Raw genomic sequence first — 21,131 nt, 5'->3', positions numbered from 1 at the left:
TAGAAATCTATGCATAATAAAAAAGTAGGCATGGCTTTTGGCATACTTTTGCCAGCTTTACAAAGGAATAACAAAACTATGATTTATAAATAGAAAGTGAATATACTTAGAAGCTTATTTAAATCTATTGCTCACAGAGCCATATCTAATAGTGGAAATTATTATTGTGCTAAATCATAAGCAATAGTAGCACAATAGGCCCTTCAAATACTGCTGGTTTCTGAGCTTCATGGAGGGACATCCTAGTATCTTAAAGGTTTGTATCAAACACCTGGAGAGAGGGGGGATTCCTCCATGTTTTATAGGAAAACCAAACAAATATACCTTGGAATCACAACCTTCCCAACCTTTCTGTGTATTGTAAAAGAACATTCTTGTCTAAATGTCCTTGATAAGAGAAGGGCACAGATTTCCAGACATCAAGTAAATGAACTCCTACATTAAATATCATACCTGTTTAAAGTGCATGTTTCCATATTATTTTTCTTGACATTCACTCCTACTTAAGTCAACTATTGTTTTCCCTGTTGTTGGATTTTTTTAAGGTGTGAGGTTTTCTCTACACTAAATTCCCCAAAAGAAGACTCATTTTAGGTAGCTTGATCTTCAGACAGCTTCTCAGTCCCTGGTTAGCCTGGCGGTACTGTTACCATTTAGCTTCTCTAGGGAAGATGGATGTGAGTTCCCACAGAAATGCTTATTTGCCTTAGCTGATATCTGCCCTACTTTATCAGAGCTATAGTAAGTCACTGTCTCTCTTCTAAATTGCTTAAGCTTTATATCAATATTTCTTGCCAGATTTTGGCAAAAAGATGAGGCAAGGTACTTGCATAAAAATTAATAAGCAGGTACTTGCATAAAAATTAATAAGCAAAGCATTTTGTTGTCATTCACATTGAAATCAAATGTCTAAAAATTAATAATGGTAACTTTTCCCCCCATATCCCATGACATTTAGATTTCTTCTTACTTGTATTTTGGTTTTGGAACTGTCAAGGTTCACACCTTTCTTGCATTTCTTTGTAAACATGACAACTGCAAACTTAGTTTTTTTCCAATGAAAGCCAAGTCTCCAGCACAATCATCTATGGAAGACAGAACTTTAAGGTAAGTACTTAAAAAATCATGGTTTACAACCTACTATGGCAGCTAACTACAGAAACTGGCCAGTGAAAACTTTAAAACCTGGTTCATAGGTATTCATCCATATCTTATAATCTTATGGCTAATGCACAGGGGTGAAGACTTCTAGTACCGTTTCACTCCTCTGAAACGTGCCCACCCTCGCACCAGATTTCAACATATTCCTCTAACTTGAGTGAACTGAGCTCTCTCTCAAGGAAGATGACTTCCTACTAATCAAGGAAAAATAAAGAAGAGGGGGCATTTATTGATTAATAAATAGAACCAAGCTTACCCAATTCTCAATCCTGTGCATAAAACAGGAGACACATGCTCATGAGTAATGAGTAACTTACTTGATAGAACTGTAACTAGCCTTGAATATATTCATACTGTGCTTAGGCTGGAACCACACACTGGAAGGGTCTCCAGGTATTACTGTTGATACAGCCAAAAAAAAAAAAAAAAGTGTGGGATTGCCCTGGTTACTTAAGCAAGACTGGTTCCCCAATTAATGACAGTTAACACAGGTGGCCAGATCAGGAAGAAAGGGGAGGAATTTGGTCAGGATTTGTTTGTTTGTTTGTTTTAGATAATTTGGATTTCTTCTATGGAACTGAGTCTTGAAATCCATAGGTCTTTGGGAGCATCCAGAATCTGATGTGTGAAATTAAAATGGAACATACTTTGTATCTTGATATATCAGTCTTTTGTATTTCAACCATTTTAAGACAGAGATTGTATTTTTCTGTAGATCTACTACAGTGCGTCACTCATACTCAATAAACAACAAATAACAAGGCAAGATCTAGAAAATCCAGAGGAGCAATGGCTAGGAATTATTGCTCCTCAGGATCCAAGAAATAAATATTAACTGAAGAGAATAAAACAACCAGGGAGAGCTTGAAGAATGCACTTAAATTATAATCTGATGTTTGTTTATTTCCCCTGAAATTCAGACAGCAGTTCTATTTAAAACAAAAAAAAAAAAAACCCACAACAAAACAAAACAGCCCACCAAAAACAACAGCCTCTTGTAACGTTCATTTTTACAGTTAAGCAAATACACTGCAGGCCACAAATTAACCCCAGTCCAAATTAGCTTGTTTTTCTGCTTGCTGAGTATCAGTTCAGATTTATTTGCTATGGACCAAATTCAACAAAGTACTTTAGCATACGGATAACTTTACTCATGAAAGCAGTCTCATTGAGACTATTTTGGCCTCTTCAAAGATCTACTTGGACGGATCTTATGGAATATGATTCTAGAAGACAGAAGTGCCCATGAGAGCTGGTCAATCTTCAAGCACCATTTTGTCCAAGCCCAGGATCAGTGTGTCCCAATGCGCAGGAAAGGAGGAAAAGGAGGTAGGAGGCCTCCATGAATGAACAAGGATGTGCTGGGACAACTCAGGCAGAAAGCAGCCATCTATGAGAGGTAGAAACAGGGGCTGGCTTCTTGGGAAGAGTATAGGAACATTGCCATGCCATGCAGGGGTGCAACTAGGAAGGCTAGAGCACTTCTAGGATCAAATGTAGACAGGGAAGTTAAGGACAGTAATAAGGCATTTTTCAAGTACATCAGCAGCAGAAGGATGATGAGGGGGAATGTGGGCCTGCTACATCCTCAAGATTTCCATGGAAGTGTGAGGATATGCTTACATGTTTTACTGAAGTAAAGCCCTTACCCTTCTCCAGCACTGTGCAAAGGAAAGACTGACTGAAGGTGAATGAAGCACAAATTATTTAGGATGACACATAATGTAACTAAATTCGGAACTGAGTGGGGCAGGCAGTGAGAATAAGGAACTGACTACGCCAGCAGAAGCACCCTCCAACAGCACAAAGCCATGTCCTTGGTTGGTACAACTTAGCATCACTCCATAACCAATTTTCCTAACCAATTTTCTGGGGAAATAACAGTATTTTGCTCTTTCACTCTAGCTCGAAGAGCAATTAGGCTCCTGTGTTACATAGCAGGGGTATCTCCTACAATGTTAGCCCTACATTATGTCTGGATTTTAGGCTTATTTCCCTTCTTTTTTCTTAAAGGACCATTGTCATCTTTCCCTGTTGGAGGTAGCCTTCAGGCCATGTTTATGTGACCCTAGACATATTGACATTAATCTTTCACTTTCTGTCAACACCTCACCTTCCCAAAGAGTTTCAGGTTTTACGTGAAAAACCACTCTTGAAAATGTATTTGATACTGCCCCCCTCCCCCCACCCCCTTCAGCTGACATACTGGCTTATCAGTCTGTGTAAAAATTACTCTGGAAATGTCATAAATATTATTTTGAAGCAGCAGCAGAGATGCGGTATCTTCGGTGCCTTTACAACTAAATTACAAAAGAGAAATAGGAAAAAAAAAAAGACACTAGAATATGAAAAATGCCAATGTTTTTTCTAACTACAAAAGCTCTGTCACAGCCAGGAAGTGAAATACCACACCAATACTAAGTAGAAACATATTATGCCTTGTTATGTATGTTCTGAACATCCAGAAATCTCTTAATGGTGGCCATGAACTTCTCCTCTATAAAAGGGTGATTTTTCATTCACTAATGTAAACTTTCTAGCAGAAAGTTATATAGCAAGTGTACAAAAACTATTTGTTGGGTTTGAGAAACTTATCAGCAAAGAGAACTTTCAATAGGAAAGGATGTTTGATATTCTGACTTCCAGTTCTTCAACACCTGGAGAGGTAAACAATACAAACTCAATCACTTATCAAGTAATTGTTTTCCTAACACCATTAACTCCCTCAAAAAGGCTTTTCTCCTAGCAGTAACCTCTCAGATCATATAGTTTCAATAGTTTCCCAGATCATTCTCCCTCCTTCATCATACTACTCCCTAAGCCTACTTTTCATAGCTTGTGTTTACTGGCTTCATGAAAAAAAAAAAAGGAAGCAGTAGTACTTCTCGGGATCTTTACAGGAATATTAGTTAAATATTTGCAACACACAAATCTACCTGAAAAGCACATCCCTTTTCCCTAAGTTGTCTGACAACATCCTTGAAAGTCACAGTCAAAAATACTCAGTGCAAACAAATCACATCCAGTAGATTGCACAACTGCTCATTGGCACCATTCCTTTCTCCCAGAGGCGTCCCTCCAGTGCTGGGGTCTTTTCAGTTTCTGAAAGCAAAGAGGTGTGTGTGTGCAGCTGACCATGTTAACACCACCTGTGCTTCCCAATAGATTCACCCAATTTCTACAGTTTCTTCTTAATGGTACCTCATTTCATATTGTGATTAAAGTGTTTCTCTCAGACTGCTTAGCACCTCTCCCTGTGTAGAAGAGCATCCAAAGGCACAGGCACCGCTCACAACTTGAAGCAACAAGAGTGTCTTCTGTGCCCTGAAGATTTTTTTCCTACCTTCCATCTTGGTAAGTATGTTTTCAAAAAATATGCTCCTTGGTGTAAAGCCATCAAGAATTATATGATCAAAATGCAAGATCCAAATCTACCAGAAACATTTGCAGAAACATTCTCAAATCCAAATCTTGCAAGTATTTATATGCTTGCATTTAAATTGAAGCATGTCTATGCTCTCAAAAACATTTTCTTGTGTGTAGCATCAATGCAGTCACACTTTAATCATCTAAAAGGTTAGGATCTAAAAAAAAGCCCACCAAAAAACCAAAATAAGGAAGCATGGTACACTCAAAAGCCCACAAGTGGAATGGTATGGGAACACTGTAAAGTGCAAACAACAAAAGGAGACTTCTTTAAACGACCAGTGTGCTCTATCTCTGACCGTGGGGCACAGGTGAATTTGGAAAGGCCAGCAGCCCAGGGAAGAACTGGGAACAACTACTGCCTCACTGCTGCTGATAGCTGAGAGCAGACTCAGCACAAATGTTCATAGACTGCCAAAAATATCGGTGAATCACAGCTCTGAAGTTGATTTTCAAATAGGTTTGGGGTGTTTTAGTTTTGGGTTTTTTTTAAAATATAAAGTATTTTTTTCCCATTTCCAGTTGCATAAACACAAAAGTGATGAAAACTTCTTATTCAAAACTTTCTGCCCAAAATAGCTGTCGGATTTAAAGAGTCTTTGCTACTCTCTTTTTTTTTTTTTTTTCTTTTTGCCGAGGAATTTTCCATCATTAAAATCCAAAGCAGAAACAATAGAAAACACTGACTGTCGGCTTTCCACATTTCAGTTAAAAATAGGCACCAAAGACATTCTTGATTCTTCCAGAAACAATAGGAAAAAAAGATCTCAGAAAAAGATCTCAAAAAAACCACCTCACGCCTATGGCCCAGCCGAAGCTCTCACCGCTCTCCCTCCTGTGGGACCGGAGCTGTCCCGCAGCTCTCCCTCCGGCGAGACCCCCGCCTCGCTCCCTCGCGGGCTGCGGGTTCCGGAACCGCACCGCAGGAGATGGGCGCGAGAGACCGCCCCGGTCCTAGCTCCAGCCCCGAACCCCCGCTGCCTCCTCAGGCTTTATGGGCCAGTCGTGGAGACTCCGTTGAGGCCGTGTTTTCAGGCAGGGCTGTAGCGCCTCTTCGCTCAGAGTCTGCCGGCACTGCCTGCCTCGCTACTGCCTGCCCGCCCCCGGCGACAGGGGGAGAACGCGGCGCGGACGCGCCCTCGCCCGGGCCGGCAGCGGGGAGCAGCGGCGACGCTGATGGCGGGGGGCAACGGGCGGCTGCGGCTTTAAGAGCTCCCACAATGCTGTGCTGGCGTCCCAGTTCCGTTACATGTCTCTCCCGGTGAAGGGGAGCGAGGAAGAAGCGGGAAGGAGGTGGGGACGGCTGCTCCGGGCGGAGGGCATCCACGCGCGGCTGGGCGAGAGGCGGTGGCGCCTCGGCGGGGCCGGAGCCGGGGGAGGAGCGGGGTGCCCCGGAGGGCCGGGCCGGGCCAAGCCCCCGGGCTCTGTGCTGAGCTGCGCCGCGCCGCCCCCCGCGGGGCGCGAGGCGGAGCCGGCGGCCGTTGGGGCTGTTGGCGCTGCCCGGGGAGCCGCCGCGGGACGGGCGCCGAGCCGCAGCCGCCGCCACTGCCGGCCGAGCGGTAGGTGTACGGCCAACTCCGGAGCGGGCTCGTCCTGCTGGAGTCTGCCCTCCTCTTCCTCCGCCGCCTCGCTCGTTGTCTCGCTTCCCCCGCCGCAGCCTCTCTCCTGCAGCCCACCTGGCTCCGCGTCCCGCCTCGCTTTATTTTCCTCCCCGACGTCTTTCGGCTTGTCCCCGCTGCGGGGTTTTGTGACCCTACCCTGCTGCCTCTCCCGCGCCTCTTCCCCGCTACCTCCGTCTCTCCTCTACCTCTGTTCGCCAACTTTCTGTGTTGCCGTTTCCCACCTCCCCTCAGATTTTTTAATGTTTGGGTGGGTTTTCTTTTGCGATTTTGGCTCAACTGTCTTCCCCTACGCGTCTGCCCTGCCCACTCGCACTCGTCCCTATCCTTTCGCTTCTTCCTTCTCTACTTCCCCGTCTCTCTATAGCTTTTCTTCTCTCTTGGCTTTTTGTCTTTCTCCTTTCAGGCATCGTGTGGAAAAGTAAGGGATATTTTCTCTGTGCCCTTGAGGAAGGGAGTTGAGAAGCTACTTTTCTTACACAGGGAAATCTGGAGTAACGTGTGGCTTTTTTTTTTTTCTTCTACCTCTTCCTATCCCCGAAAAGAAAATCAAATTAATTTTTCTCTTTATTTGCTCTCTCTTTTTCTTTTTTTTTTTTTTTTGCCCGTCGTGGACTGTTTGTTTTGCTCTTCCCCCCCCCCCCCCCCCCCCCTTTCCCCTTGCCGCAACCCCTCCTCTTTCCCTTCGTCTCCTCCAGTAAGGAAAAAAAAAGAAAACTCAAAGAAAATCTTTTTTGCCGGTAGGGAATGTGTGAGATTTGTTCGGTTGTTTTGTTTTCATGGGGGAGTATAAGAGACTATTGATGAGACAAGCTTAAGCAAATACAGTACGGTAGAACAATACAGAGGGATGAACTTTAAAGGGTAAGAAAATGTGTTTTGCTTCTTGGTTTGCACAGCTCTAAAGCATTGTTGAGAAGGTTGCAGTAGCTGCCTGCCTATTTTTTTGGTTCATCAAAGTGGTGTTTTAGTATGCCAACAGAGCGGCGTGCTAAATTGTAGTTCAATATTGCACGTTGGATTTCGGCAGTGTGGAAAATCAGAGTCAGGGTGGCGGGGAGGGGGGGTTGGGGAAGTTTAGAGATTTCAGTGTCCTCTTTGGAACTACACCTGTCTCGCTTTCTATCCCGAAACTGCAGATATGTCAGAGGCTGACACATTAACAAAATTGCTGGGAACTCCATGTCAAAAAAGTGCTGTCGTGTGGCTTCTGAAGTCTGATTTGGACCTCACAAGCGTCTTTCTGCTTCAGCTCTAGTCAGTATCACACGTTAAAACTAAGTATGTGCCGGACTGTGGAGAGCAAGTAAATCAATTACCTAATGATTTCTGCAAAGGCACCTGTTTAAGGGTTTTTTTTAAGCTTCCAGTTAATTGCGGTGGGGAGATTGTGTTAAGTGTTGTAAAAGAGCTATGTCTCTTTCAGTAGAGGATACATAGTTCATGAGTAAAAGGTCAGCTTTTTAGGTCAGAAGGAAAACGGTGTGGATCTTTATTGTGTGATATTACCTCTTCTCATAGATAGCATTTCAGAAGTCCACAAAATTATGTGGCTGAATTATAAATTATATATAAAAGTAATCCCTACTTTTTTCCTCTTTCTTTAAAGTAGAGAAAAAATACCATTTCAGATTGACTTTTTGTTTGTTGATATCTAATTAGAAAGTAGGCTAGATATTAAACTGGAAGTACTTCTCTTTGTGTCTTGAAGCAAAAGAAAAATTGGTGTGTGATGAATTGCTAAGGGAACTGAAATGACTGCTTGTCATTCATAGTGTTTAATTGTATGCCCTTTAACACAACCCCAGAGAGATACCGTGGTTCACTTATACTTAAGTAATCTCTGTCCTTCTCCTTCCCCAACTCCATGAGTTCAACAAAATTTGATCAGCTGTTTGAATTAATCTTTTTTTTTTTTCTGTTACTCTTTTTTGGAGATGAGAAACTTCAGGATAGCAGGAAATAGAACAATAACAAGTCATATTTTCAAGAAGTTTGAAGTCTTAAAACTGGACCTTGGGCTGTTGCTGGAAACGCCACCAATAAATGTAAAGAGCTAAAATAAGTTAATTATCATCACTTCAAAACTACTTTTGAGGGAAGCCCTGAAGAGGAATGTGTTTGGTAGAAAGAAGGAAGTGTAGTTGCTGAAGTGTGGAGCTGAATGCAGAGGCTGGTGGGTTCTGTTCCTACTTCTGCCATCACATGGCAGTATGATCTCTACCTAAGCTGCCTTCCTCCCTGCACCTCATAGCATATGGAGATTTTCCTGAATCTTTAAGTGCTTTTACACATAATTTTAAGAATAACTATATGTAAACATGTTACTTCTTGTTTAGTTGTGGTTTTGATGATCAGGTGGTATTTTTGCTTGTGCTAATATTAATTCTTTGAAAGTTGTCAAGTGAAACTCTTGATCTTTGCTGTTTGAGAGCTGCATAAGACTCTTATATTGCTGTAATTGTTTTGAGAATAGAGTTATTTTTATCCCCTGTATGTTTGACAATTTCGGTGCATGCTACTTCTATGTCACCTTAGCAGTCTGCCTCAATTTGAATTTGAAGGGCAGTCTTGGCCTCTTCAGGAAGAAACTATTAAATTGAATTGCAGAGTGGAAAACTGTCCTGTGGGGACTGAGCTGAGGACCCCCCTCAGCATGATGCATGCAGTGCCTGTTATTTGTTTTGTGAACTCTGTAATTATGAGATTGGCTTAGTACTTGTGTGTTTTTGTTTGCTTTCTAATTTTAGGTTTTTGTCTTGGTTTTTAAGTCTTTAAGATCTCTTGAAATGAAATGTAAATGTTGTGTGGGTTTCCAGGGCTTTTTTGGAAGCTCACATTTTCTTGTAACTTTTTTCATGCTGGGGTTAGTATTTTATAGCGTAATGGGATTTACTGTAATCTCAGTGCCTGGCTTCCTGTCATATTTGAGACTTGAAAACTCTGTAAATGCAGGCTGTATGTACTCTGTTGCAGGTAATTCTCCTCAGTGAAAATGAGAGACTAAGAACTTGCTAATAGGCAGCTTTGGATTCTAACTTAATGTCCTCTTCCATATGCACATAGCCATCTGCATACTTCTGAATCTGGACAGTTAGTCTAGTTTCAAATTCAATTTCCTAAGTAACTAATTCTTTCTATCCTTTCTAACTCCCTTGAAAGTGTATGGTGATCTCATAGCTTTGACAAGAATAGTTTTCTGGACAATGAAAGGATGTTTTGTGGTGTTTTCTCTTGTTACTGTTCTGAGGACTGTGTGTCTCTACTGGCTAAGTATGAGAAGGGAATAGACTGGCCTGTGTGTGCTGAGTGGTGCTGTGCTGCTGCTTCTCTCTGCAGTTCATTACCAGTGAAGTTGGGATTGCAGAACTTGTCCTGCTTGGCGAAGGAAAGTGGATTTCAGGTTTATCTTGTAGGGGCTTGTCACATCTGCCACAGACTGCAGACTGGGCTACTCTGTGCTGTTACTTCACTCGTATCTCTGAAAACATCTAGTTGTCTTTGTGATAATGTAAATATGGAGAGCCTTGAATATAGCAGAGGACTTGGAGATGGGCACTGTAAGCTTTCGGATGAGAGGCACTTGAGGAATCCTCTTAATTCACCTTTTTACTTTTGAGGTTCTCCTTAAAGGGGGTAGGAATCTGTTTACTTTCTTGTCATGCTAGGAAAAAGGGCTTACCCGCAACAAAAGACATTGTGAAGCTTTCTATAGTCCGGGATTATTGAACAAAAGCATCTTGCTGTGCAATATTGTTGCTGTGCTCAATGTTGTATGATAACACATGTTTCTCAGCTGTTGTTGATTCCTCAGAGGCACAGACTTCAAAGGAATGTGCTGAAAGAGCCGTGGCTAGAGAGTTTTGTTCCAGTGGCCTGTACCATCCATCTGTTTAAATACTTTATTGGACTATTCCAGAGTGTTCAAGCATCTAGTTAGGGCTGACAAGCAATTAAGGCTGGGAATAGAGCCTACTACAAGGAGACCACCTAGTGAAGGCTTTAATGCCATCTCATCTGTGGGTCAGAGCCTCCCTGGGGTCCTAGCCAGGAAGAAGAGATAAGGCTCATCATTTAGGGTATTTTTCAACATGGCATTGACTAATTCCCAATGCTACGGAGGATTTATTTATTTTTACTGTCTATGCTATCTTTAGCATAAGAAGGCAAGAATAGTAATGAGGACAGGAGGTCATCTCTGTATTCTCCTCTTTGTATGTAACAAACTAGGTCTGTAAATATTTATAAGAAAATTAACGAATACTTTTATTTTCCCAAAACACATGAGATAGTTAACAGATGACTCAAATGTCTGCAAAGGCAGCAATACGCATTACTGAATTAGTTTTAGTTCCAAAACATTACTAGTGAAGTTAATTGTAGCTGAGTACAGTTTGCTATTTTTAGATTGAGACTGGGGAAACACTTCATAACTAAATCCACAGTAACAAATTAAAAAAAAAACCCCTACCCATGTGTTATGGTACACTAGGATGCTGCCAATTCCAAGAACTATAATTTATGCTTTTACTTAAATTCTGATACCAGAGTCCACTGTGTAAGACATGTCTCAGTTTGTCGTTTACAACCGAATCTTTGAATTGTGGCCTATATGCTCTCTGTAGTCCCATATGTTAGAGCTCAAAAGGATATATTAATGGAGAGACTACAAAAAATTATTGATAATTTGTAAAAATCCTTGAACTGCTTGTGTGTGGGACTGGCATTAATTTTGAGGATTGGGATGACTACTGTAGGTAATGTGTGTTGTGGTTAAGAGGGTTTAATCTTCTTTATAAATGGAAAGTGACCATTCAAGTGCACTAAGGATATTTGAGATTTGAAAAATTGAAGGACTCCAGGATTTGGTTTTCACCTGTAAACAAAGTAAGCTTGAATGCTGTTCTTTGCTCTAGTATTAGTCCTGCCTTTGTACTGTGATGTGACATTTATGCCTTTGTAAGAATTGTTCTTTCAGCGTTGGCAGTCATGATGTTTTTTTGGTATTTTGAGATGTCAGATTTTAATACCTTACTACACCTTTGAGAACAAAGGGCAGCAAAATTTCTAGAAATGTTTAATGTAACTGACTTCCATGCAGCTGCTGACCTTGCTCCAGGGTTGATGATGTACTTCGAATGCATTTACTTGATTTGAAAGTTGTACTAGGTGTAACCTTGAGTCTTACATCCCCTTACTGCAATCTGATGTGTTTTCAGCATACACCTTGCTCTGTTTCTAAATCATCCAGTTTTAAAAACGTAAGGCTGTGTCAGTACTTTCTTGTTATTGTTTTCTTCCCTTAATCTTGAGAGCTGTAACTTTCTTTTGTTTCAGCTGAACTGGAAGAAGAGTTTTGCTACAAGTTTTTTTGACTTGAAGCGTTTGTCAGTGTTTTCAGGCCATTATTCAACAGGAGGTTTGAGTTTCGGAGCAGCTTTTTTAAACTTTACATTTTACATTTTAGTGTCAGTCAGCAGTTTTGTGAGCACATATAAGGAAAGGATATAATTCCACTAGGCAACCAGATGTTTTGCGTCTATGCCAAAGTAGGGAGGCTGTGGCTTTAGGAGTTGGAGTCTATTCTTGTCACTGGACTGCTTGGAGATCTTCAACAGATCATATCTGCTTTCTCTCCACTCCCTTTCCCTCCCTCCTGCCGTGTCTGTACTGATTGTGAACACCTCCATCGAAGTAAAATGAGATTGAGAACAAATAATTCTTTATTGCTTTCTAAAAAGTAGATATTTTTGTTGTCAGTTTGTTTCGTTAATATTAAGCTTAAAACCATAAAAAAGTTGCACATAATTTGTCAGTTAGTGAATTTATAGCTATTACCCAATCGATGAATACTAACATTAACTTTGATTAGTGTGGTGTTAAGTGAACAAGATGAAGAAAGCAGTTTTCAATGCAAATAAAGCCTTCTTAGATGCAAATCCCTTGGTTCCATGTGAAACTGAACCTTTTTTGGACAGTACTTCTTAAAGACAAGATCCTTGAAGATCCTTGTTTTGCTGCTTCAGTATATGATGGAAAGAAAGGAAGAAAAAAAGAGGAGGGAAGGGGAGGAGAGGAGAAAAGGAACGGAGGAAAGCAACTCAACAGATGTCTGCTCATGTCAAATTTTTCCTGGAGTTCAGGTGCCACAACTAAATATATTTACAAGTCAATATTGGTCATCAAGATACCAAATGCTTAAATGAGTTTTTGCAGCTGTATAGTTGGCAATACTACCTAGTACTACATTCCTGGAATAACTGGCATCCAGGGAGAAACATATGGAGGTAGTGAAATGCCCTCATCCTTGCCCATGAGAAAATGGTTTTTTCCCTTTTTTTTTTTTTTTTAAAATGTTCTCACTCATTAGAACTATTCTGCCATGTTATGTGTGTGCTTGTCTAAGGCCTCATCCATGCCTACAAGTCAATCAAACCCTTTTTACTGGTTTCATTGTGGGCAGCAGGGAGAGAAAATTGTAATAAGCTACATGTTTGAGACTATGTATTTCAAGTAGTGGAATCATCATTGGATGAGCAACAGGACTAAGGCAGACCAATCTCTGGATATAATGCAACATTTTCTTGCTGTTGATGAGATTGGAATTGGTAAACTGATACTCCAAAGAGATAACAAAGGCTATTTATCATATAAGGCAACATTGATTTGGGTTTGTTTGTTTTGTTTTTTTTTTTTAGGAGCTGGTGAATAGCATAGTAAAATCTTTCATCAGAACTCATTCCAGTGAAGTTTTGTCAAAAATTAACTGACTTAACAAGAACTTAAAAAATAGTCTGAATGGAAAAGTAATTTTCTGTCTTACTGCCAGTATTTTTTCCACTGCAATTCCTGTATTTGCTTACCAGTTTACCTATTCACCTCATGTCCTGTGAATTGAGCCTTTGTTTCAAACTGATATAACATAAATAGTGTTTGGGCTTTTCTTCTTCTTCCAAGAATGGAAGACTTGAGGGGATAACAAATACGTTATGTGACTACTTCCTTGTTTCCCAGGAACAGACCAGAAAGCAACCAATTTAATGTAGCATACAGCAGTGGTATATGGGATTAAGCTATTTTGTGCGAGACTGGAGAAATCCCCTAAATACTTGTTCATGAGCTAGTGGCTTTCTAGGTGGTTCTTTGATGGCAGCATAGCATTTGCTTTTTGATGGGAGGGAAAGATACGGGGACTTTCTTTCTCTTCATATCTCACAGCTGCAGATAGTGGCATTCTTCTAATTCCTCTGCTGCTGTTTGGTGGGGGGGGATGCTTGCTTTGCCATTTCCTTCTCCAGGAGTTGGTTTGAAGTTACACAGAGCACCTGTCCTGTTGTGATCCTGACATCCTGTCAGTAGTCATTCCCTCTGCTCCTAGGGAGACAGCATGTTTGTTGCTGCCAGCTCTCTGCCTTACCATTATAGGAAATGCCAATCAGGAATTGCCAGGAATTTTCTCAAATTCTTCCCCTCTCTCCCCTTGTCCTTCACTGACCTCTAATCATGTCTTTATCTTTCTTGACAAGATTCTTTGTTTCATTTATCTGCTGATTTTCCCTTCACTCTTCAGCTTTGATTATTTTTAGAGGAGCTGCTTAGAAACACTGACCATTACAGATGTGTAGAACAGTCAAAACTCCTTAGCTGGGCTGTTTTAGTGGATTTTTTTTTTTTTTTAGCTTGATTCTAATAAAATGCCTATGGCAGGTAAATGTTTTCTGTGTACTCTATTTGTCATGACAAAAATGTCTACCCTCAGCAAGGGATAAGGAGCTGCAATGGCTATATTTCCATATTAAAATATACCAATATTACCTGTTGTAAGAGCCCTGTTTCCCACTCAGCATAAATCACTACTATAGTAAGAGGACGTAAGTTCACAATTTTTTTAATGTAGAAAAAAATTAGCAGCTTTTAAAATGTATTTAAAAATACAGTTAGTGTGATTATAAGTAGAAGGAAATGGAAAATGTACTTTCCTGTCTTAGGCTTACAGCTTCCTAACTGTTTGAGAAATGCACTGTCACCTCTAGACAAGATTATTTTGTTCTAAAAGATTTAAACAATTTACCTCAGCTTATGTAGAAACATATTTGCTTTAATTGTTGGTAGCAGAGAAGAGAATGATTTGATTTATTTAAATATATGCCGCAAGGTTATTTTTTCCTCTTTTGTAGTGCCTGTTATGCTTGTCATGATAACGGCATATGCAAAAGCCTAAATAATTAGAGATCTATATGCTTCCTGACAAGAGTTTTCTCTAGTAGTCCGTAATGTTCTCTGGACTCACTTTTAGAAGACAAGATTTCAAACTAACCCCCACTATCTTCAGTTTGACAAGTACGTATGAGGATAGCTTTCAAAGTACTTATCCTTTTTGTTCCTTGTTTAGACATAAAGCATGTGGTAGGCAGGAGACAGTTCTGTTGTAATGGAGAAATGAAACGTGAGGGAAAATTGTGCTTAATATGTGGAATATCTTCTGTACATTTCTGCTGTAAAATGTTCTGTGACATTAAAAAGGTAGATAATGACTTCCTAGCTTTACATCAGGTGGGATCATAGAATCACAGAATGGTAGGGGTTGGAAGGGACCTTTAGAGGTCATCTAGTCCACCCCCCTGCAGAAGCAGGTCCATCTAGATCAGTTGACACAGGAACACGTCCAGGTGGGTCTTGAAGACTTTCAAGGAAGGAGACTCTACACGCTCCCTGGGCAGCCTGTGCCAGTGCTCCATCACCCTCACAGTGAAGTAGTTTTTTCTTATATTTAAGTAGAATTTTTTGTGTTCCAGCTTCATTCCATTACCCCTTGTCCCATCACTAGATACTATAGAAAAAAGGGATGCCCTAATCTCCTGATATTTACATACTTGTAAATATTAATGAGATCAACTCTCAGTCTTCCCTTCATCCTCTTTGTATTTCTCATCATCCCCCAGTTCTGGAATGAAACTTATTGCTGAATAAAGTGACATAGTTAGGTGACTTCTGTGAGGAGACAATGCTTCCCTCATGCACTATGACCCACATGGAGTCTTAGGCCCAACAAGACTTCTGTTTTATCTCTGGGACTTACAGGAAGAGGCTGGCTTCTGAGCCCTGCAGGGAGAAAGTAGACCTAGGAGAAACTTGGATACCATTTGAAACAAGAAAAAAAAAGACTTTTTTAGATCAGAGGATAATATTACTTGATTCCTTTGTAATGATCATATAAGTGTGTTCTGATTTAGCAAGGAGCAGCTTTTGGCTTAGTAACAGGGGGAGCGGGTTGCAGTGAAGACCCGGTAAAGAGTTTGCGGACTCTCCCCCGGCTCCTGGGTTCAGACCCACCTCAGGCCCGGCTGGGCCAATCTGGCGCCTCTGCAGTCACTATTTAGGGGACGGGAATTTGAAATGCGAGGCAGGAGGTGTAAGAGTGATACAAGATGGAGGCGACCATGCGGACCCTTCAGCCAGAGAAGGAGGAAGGAAGGAGAAGCAATAGACCAGAGACCCCTCTGCAAGCCGTGGCGAGAATGCAAGCTGTGCCACTGCAACCTATGGAGATCCATGGCAGGACCGAGAGTTACCAGCAGCTCCATGTGAGTGAGCCCGGACGGGCGAGGGACTGTGTGGGGAGACGGCCATGGCCCAGGCTGTGTTGGAGAGCCTGCACGCCGCAGAGCAGCCCCACACGAGAGGCAAAAAGGAGCTGCAGCCTTTGGGATAAGTGCGCGTCAGAGCAGCCTGTGCAGGTCTGCCATGCGTGTGAGTTACCCCACGGACTTGCAGGGAGGACTGGTGTGGAGTTCACCCGTCCTGAGGAGGGACAAACGACAGAAGCAATCGGGAACAGACTAACTGAAACCCCCACTGCCTGCCCCCCCAAACCGTTCATGGGGGACAGGGTAAAAACACCGGGATCAGGGCTCTGAGCCCGGGAAGAGGGGAGGTGTGGCAAGAAGGTGTTCTTAAAAAGGCTGGTTGTACTCTTCATTGTTGTGTTACTCTGTGTTGTTTTATCTTGGTTATGTTTTGGGGGTATGTTTTAGTTGATGTTGCATTAAATTATTTTGTCCTGAACCTTAAGCGGCAATTAAGCTCTCCCTGCCCTTGAGCAATTCTCAGCCTCTTTGGTACTCAAGGCTAATCGTGGTCTTTGTTCCGTGATGGGCCTAAACCACGACAAAGTGCAATGTCACAACATATAGTAGTAGTGTTGGGCCTGTTCTGATGAGGCCTCATCTGGAGTACTGTGTGCAGTTCTGGGCTCCTCAACTCAAGAGGGACAGAGAACTTCAGAAGAGAGTCCAGTGTAGGACCATCAAGATGATCAGGGGACTGGAACATCTTTCATATGAGGAAAGGCTAGGGAACTGGGGCTGTTTAGTCTGGAGAAGAGGAGACTGAGGGGACATCTTAACACAAATATCTAAAGGGTGGATGTCAGGAGGTTGGGACATCCCTTTTTTCCATAGTAGCTAGCAACAGGACAAGGGATAGTGGGATGAAGCTGTAACACATAAAGTTCCACTTAAATATAAGAAAAAACTATTTCGCTGTGAGGATGATGGAGCAGTGGCACAGGCTGCCCAGGGGGGTTGTGGAGTCTCCTTCCCTGGAGTTCTTCAAGACCCACCTGGACGTGTTCCTGTGTCAACTGATCTAGGTGAACCTGCTTCTGCAGGGGGGGGTTGGACTAGATGATCTCTAAAGGTCCCTTCCAATCCCTACCATTCTAAGATTCTAAGTGTCAAAGGAGGAGGAGTTCATCTTGTAAGTGCAAATAGCTATGTAGAAAGTGCTGACTACAAGAGTTAGTATTTATGTTACAAGTTTATTAATTTGTTTCAGAGGTAGTGATGGATTGTTTAGCTTACCTTGTTGATTCTAGTTGCTAAATGTGTTTGTCAAGCGCAATCTAGGAGTTGATACTTAAATGTTGTGTGGCAAGTAAACTACTATCTGCTCTTACGTCAGCTTTTCCTACAAAATAGTAACTGTAATGATCAGTGCTCTAATACTGCTAAGAGCATATGGAGCTTTCTATGAAGTTTTATGTTTTTCTTACGCCTGATGGAATTTCAAAAGAATCTTGCTGTATATCGACAGTTTTCAACTTGCTCTGTAGTGTATTTTTTCTGTCTTACTGAGTTCTGCAACCAGTTTTAATAAAGTCAGTATTGTACTTGTTGAAACGTCATTACAAACATGGAAATAGCTATATGGCCCAACACAAGTCCTTTTTACTAAACTTGGTATTTAAGTGAGACATTAAAACAAGGCAAATCTAGTGAGTAGTTTGGCTTCTGTATTTGTTTTTATAGCCCTTTTTAAAAAATTCTCTTGCTAATACAGTTTCTTGCAATGTGTTTATTCCTGATGTTGAGTATTAATACATACTTTCAGAAGAGACCACAAAGTAAGGAACCAACAATACTAATTTACAAGCTTTTACTTTGTTTTTAAAAATCCATATAGCAACAAATTGATGGGAATGTCCTTTGAGGAAATTATTTACCATCAGTTTTATAAGAACAACTTTAGGTTCTGTTGTGCAATGCTGAGCCCATCAACAGAGCGTCTGACCTTTGTACTCTTTAGCATGCATGAGATGCAAATGGTTTCTGTTCATCTCAAAGGCAATATTCACATCAAACCCTGTGGAAGTATTGAGTTGTGTTCTTTCCATGTTCATGTGACTTAATTTCACTAAAATGAAGGCCATGCACATCTCTGAAATCTGTCAATAATGATATTCTTAGTACTGCCATTACTTATTTGCTGAGACCAATGTAGTTGGTAAAAAGTGGTTTTGTGGAAGTCAATTGAGCAGGCATCTCCAACAGCTATTGTAACAAATCACGTCTTACATAAGTTTGCTTTACTGTGTGTTTGCTTATTTGGGTTTGTCTGTGGTAACTGATTTGTATTGTATTTTTTAATTGAGGGGAAGCAATGTAATTGTGATAGTTTATGTTAAGAACTAATGCGCAAACTTACTTTCATAGGTTATTCATGTGAAGTTCAGATTGACTTATTGCCCTTAAAAACATTGATCCCAGGCTGTGGAAGCCCAGTTGTTTTTTTTAATGAATCAACACTAGTTGTTTTGAGACTCAACCTCAACTCTGCCTGTGTAGATATACCGATGACTCAAGTGTGAGTAAATGTAACTTGATTAAAAGTGTAGTAAGCATCAATAATAGGGGACGTTTGGAATGTTTTGGAAAACTGGAGTGATTCAATGTAAAAGTATTTCACAAAGAAAATGATTGAGACTAGTCTCTGGCTTAGGGCTATTCTGACTGAATGCTGTGTCTATGTTAATGACCATATGTAGAGAGTCAGAAGCTTTCTAGTGTAACTTCATCCTTTGAGTCAGTTTTCTAGACATAGCTGGTGAGAGCGGCTTGGTCTGCGTTGAGTGTTGGCCTTGCTTTGAGGAGGAGCCCGAGACTTGCGGATCCTTCTGGCCTCAAGGATTCTATCATTTTATATTCTTTTTAAAGAGATGTTGATACCACACTAACACCATCAGCTGTAATGGGATTGCCTTGCTGATGCTGCAGAGATGTAAATAAATCCTTGATCTTCAAGTAATTTTTTTTTTTCCTTACGTTTATAGCCCTTGTCCTGGATAAATGCAGAACATCTAGGACTTTCTCTGTATCTCTTTTTCTGACTATGGCAGAATCTTTTAAAGAGGTGGAGTATGGCAAGTTGATGGTGACCTTTCTCTAAATTCTAGGGTAAGTCCTCAGCTTTCCAGAAGCTGAATTTTTATATGGAATCTAATGTTGCTGTACTGGATGCAGCAGACAAACAAACTGTGCTTTAAGGAAACTTGTCACAGATATATATATAACATATTGAAATTGACTATTATTTAATGAAAAATAACTATAACATAGTCAATATTAGAGATAATAAGGCAGAATGTGTGGACTATGAAGAAAAAAACTTTTGTTGAGAGTACTCCTAATAATTAATATAATAATAAACTCCTAATTAATCTGAGACCTATCATGAGGAGTTAAAAATACAATTTTTTCTATAGGAAAGGAGCAATGAGATTTTAATTGATGTATGTGCAAATTTGACTGAGATGGAAAAAAATACATGCCTGATAGTGGATCCAGGATTTCAGGTCTGCTTGTTCACACACCACTTCCTTTGTGAAAGGAAAAGTAGAGTGGGTGTCTCTGAGACTTAGAAACAGCCCACTCTGGGCTCAATGTGATTCCCCCCCCCCCCAAACTGAGAGGGAGTAATTGGTTAATACCCTATGTTTCACTGGGTGCTACATCACCAGAATGTCTTCTTGAGATTAGGTACTTGAGCAAACTGTTTTACCATCACTTTATTTGTTGAGGGAAAGGTTTTATACGGTTGACACTGTATGTAGAGTAGGTTGCTTGTTGCACATTTTCCAGGGAAACCTCATTTTCTTCCTTTCAATTACCTGACTTTTTTTCCTGGTAAAATGTTAAAACATACTATTAAGAGAAAGGGAGGGGAAGTTTTCTTCCCTATTTTACTTATAAGTGAAGCAATCCTTCAAGAATGCAATAGTAGATGAAATAGAAATGGATAAAACTTTATGAGAGTAGGAACACAAAGGAAACTTCCTCACTTGTGCAAAAATAGCCAGCAACAACAGCATCAGTTCTTAACGTTTGGCAAACACCTGTGCATCCCAGCATGTGTTTAGTTATAAATAACTAAATAAGTAAATATATAGGCACTCAAATCGCAGAGTCTTCAGTTTTGTAGATTAAAAGTTAATTTAATACAACTGAGTCGGGAATGTACTTAAGGGGAAATCTCGTTATAGTGGTGTCTTCTGGCATCCTCTGATGACTAGTCATATGCATCGATAGTTATCAGTCTAATGATAACTTCTATTTTATAAATCAAGGTTAGATAGTTATTTGGAGTCACTACGATTTCAGAGTGGTTTATTGAGGAATTTTTGGTATCTCTTGCTTCCTGATGTTGGTGAAAAGGCAATATTTAACTGCTTGGTAGCTTGTATTGGAAACTCATAGTTTAGCTCCTTTAGTTATTCTCTAAAAATTAATGTATAATGAAGAAGTGCAAAGTGACTAGCTGTTGAAGTTTGATTGTGAGACCTGAATATGCACATATTATGTTGATTCTAAAGTCAGTGGCCCAGTGCCAGTTGAGGTGGGCTGCAATGGAACTGAGCCACTGCAAGGTAGTTTTGCAAATGCAATCATTAGTGCTGTGGAAAACTGGTATGCAGTGAACACAGATAATTCTGTACAGGAGTGAGAGAACACATAGATTGCTTTATATTAGTGTATTGCTGTACTTGATTTTGAGGTGTTCTTGTAGAAGACTGATGAGAATAGAAGAGTTAATTGTAGTAGGCCCTATGTCATCAGGGATGTGTAGTTGCAATATTTTCATTTAGAGTTGAAATAAATGTTGTACTTCAGTGCTACCAGCCTTACAGTAATATGCAGGCTCTTTGCCAGAGCTATTGTAAAAGCAGCTGTACCGGCTTTCACAGGAAGGTCTTGCAGGTTAGTTAAGCATCTGCCTGTGACCAGTAAGCCCTTATTACTGACCATGTTGTGCAAGTAGGGTGTACTAGACGTTGGAGAGCCTACTGTAGTAGTATCGAAACATAGTATTCATAATATTGGCAGCAGTGTGCATGAAAACATGTTGGTATTATTTGTAACAGTGTTTTAGATGGCAAAGAATCTTTACAGGTATGGGAACTCCTGAGCTGGTCAGATGTTTCTGTAGCATACTTTGTCTTTTAGCCACTTGTGTTGGTAGTCTACTGAAATAAATGGCATCTTGATGGTGTTTCTCATAATGTGTCTGTTAAAAGTTCACTAGTCAAGAAACATCTATAAATCCTGTCATCTTTTGATGGAACTTTAAATAACAGAGCGTTTGATTGCT

The 21,131-nt window shown here is 40.6% G+C and overlaps 1 protein-coding gene across 4 annotated transcripts in view; it reads left to right on the top strand.

Moving 5' to 3' along the window:
* Positions 1–5,837: 5,837 nt before the first annotated feature.
* Positions 5,838–21,131, top strand: part of RASSF8 (Ras association domain family member 8) — an 84,952-nt gene continuing 69,658 nt past the window's right edge. For 2 of the 4 annotated variants that reach the window (XM_062008807.1, XM_062008783.1), the window contains exon 1: positions 6,059–6,146. The gene's annotated coding sequence lies outside the window, so the exon portion shown is untranslated. Of the gene's footprint in view, positions 5,881–6,056; positions 6,147–21,131 lie in introns of those variants that run through there. The other 2 variants (XM_062008798.1, XM_062008788.1) reach the window with 2 other exon arrangements.

The sequence above is a fragment of the Colius striatus genome, chromosome 1, assembly GCF_028858725.1.
Source record: "Colius striatus isolate bColStr4 chromosome 1, bColStr4.1.hap1, whole genome shotgun sequence".
Taxonomy (NCBI): Eukaryota; Metazoa; Chordata; class Aves; order Coliiformes; family Coliidae; genus Colius; species Colius striatus.
Note: the sequence above shows the minus strand (reverse complement) of the source record. Positions and strands in the feature narration are given on the sequence as shown.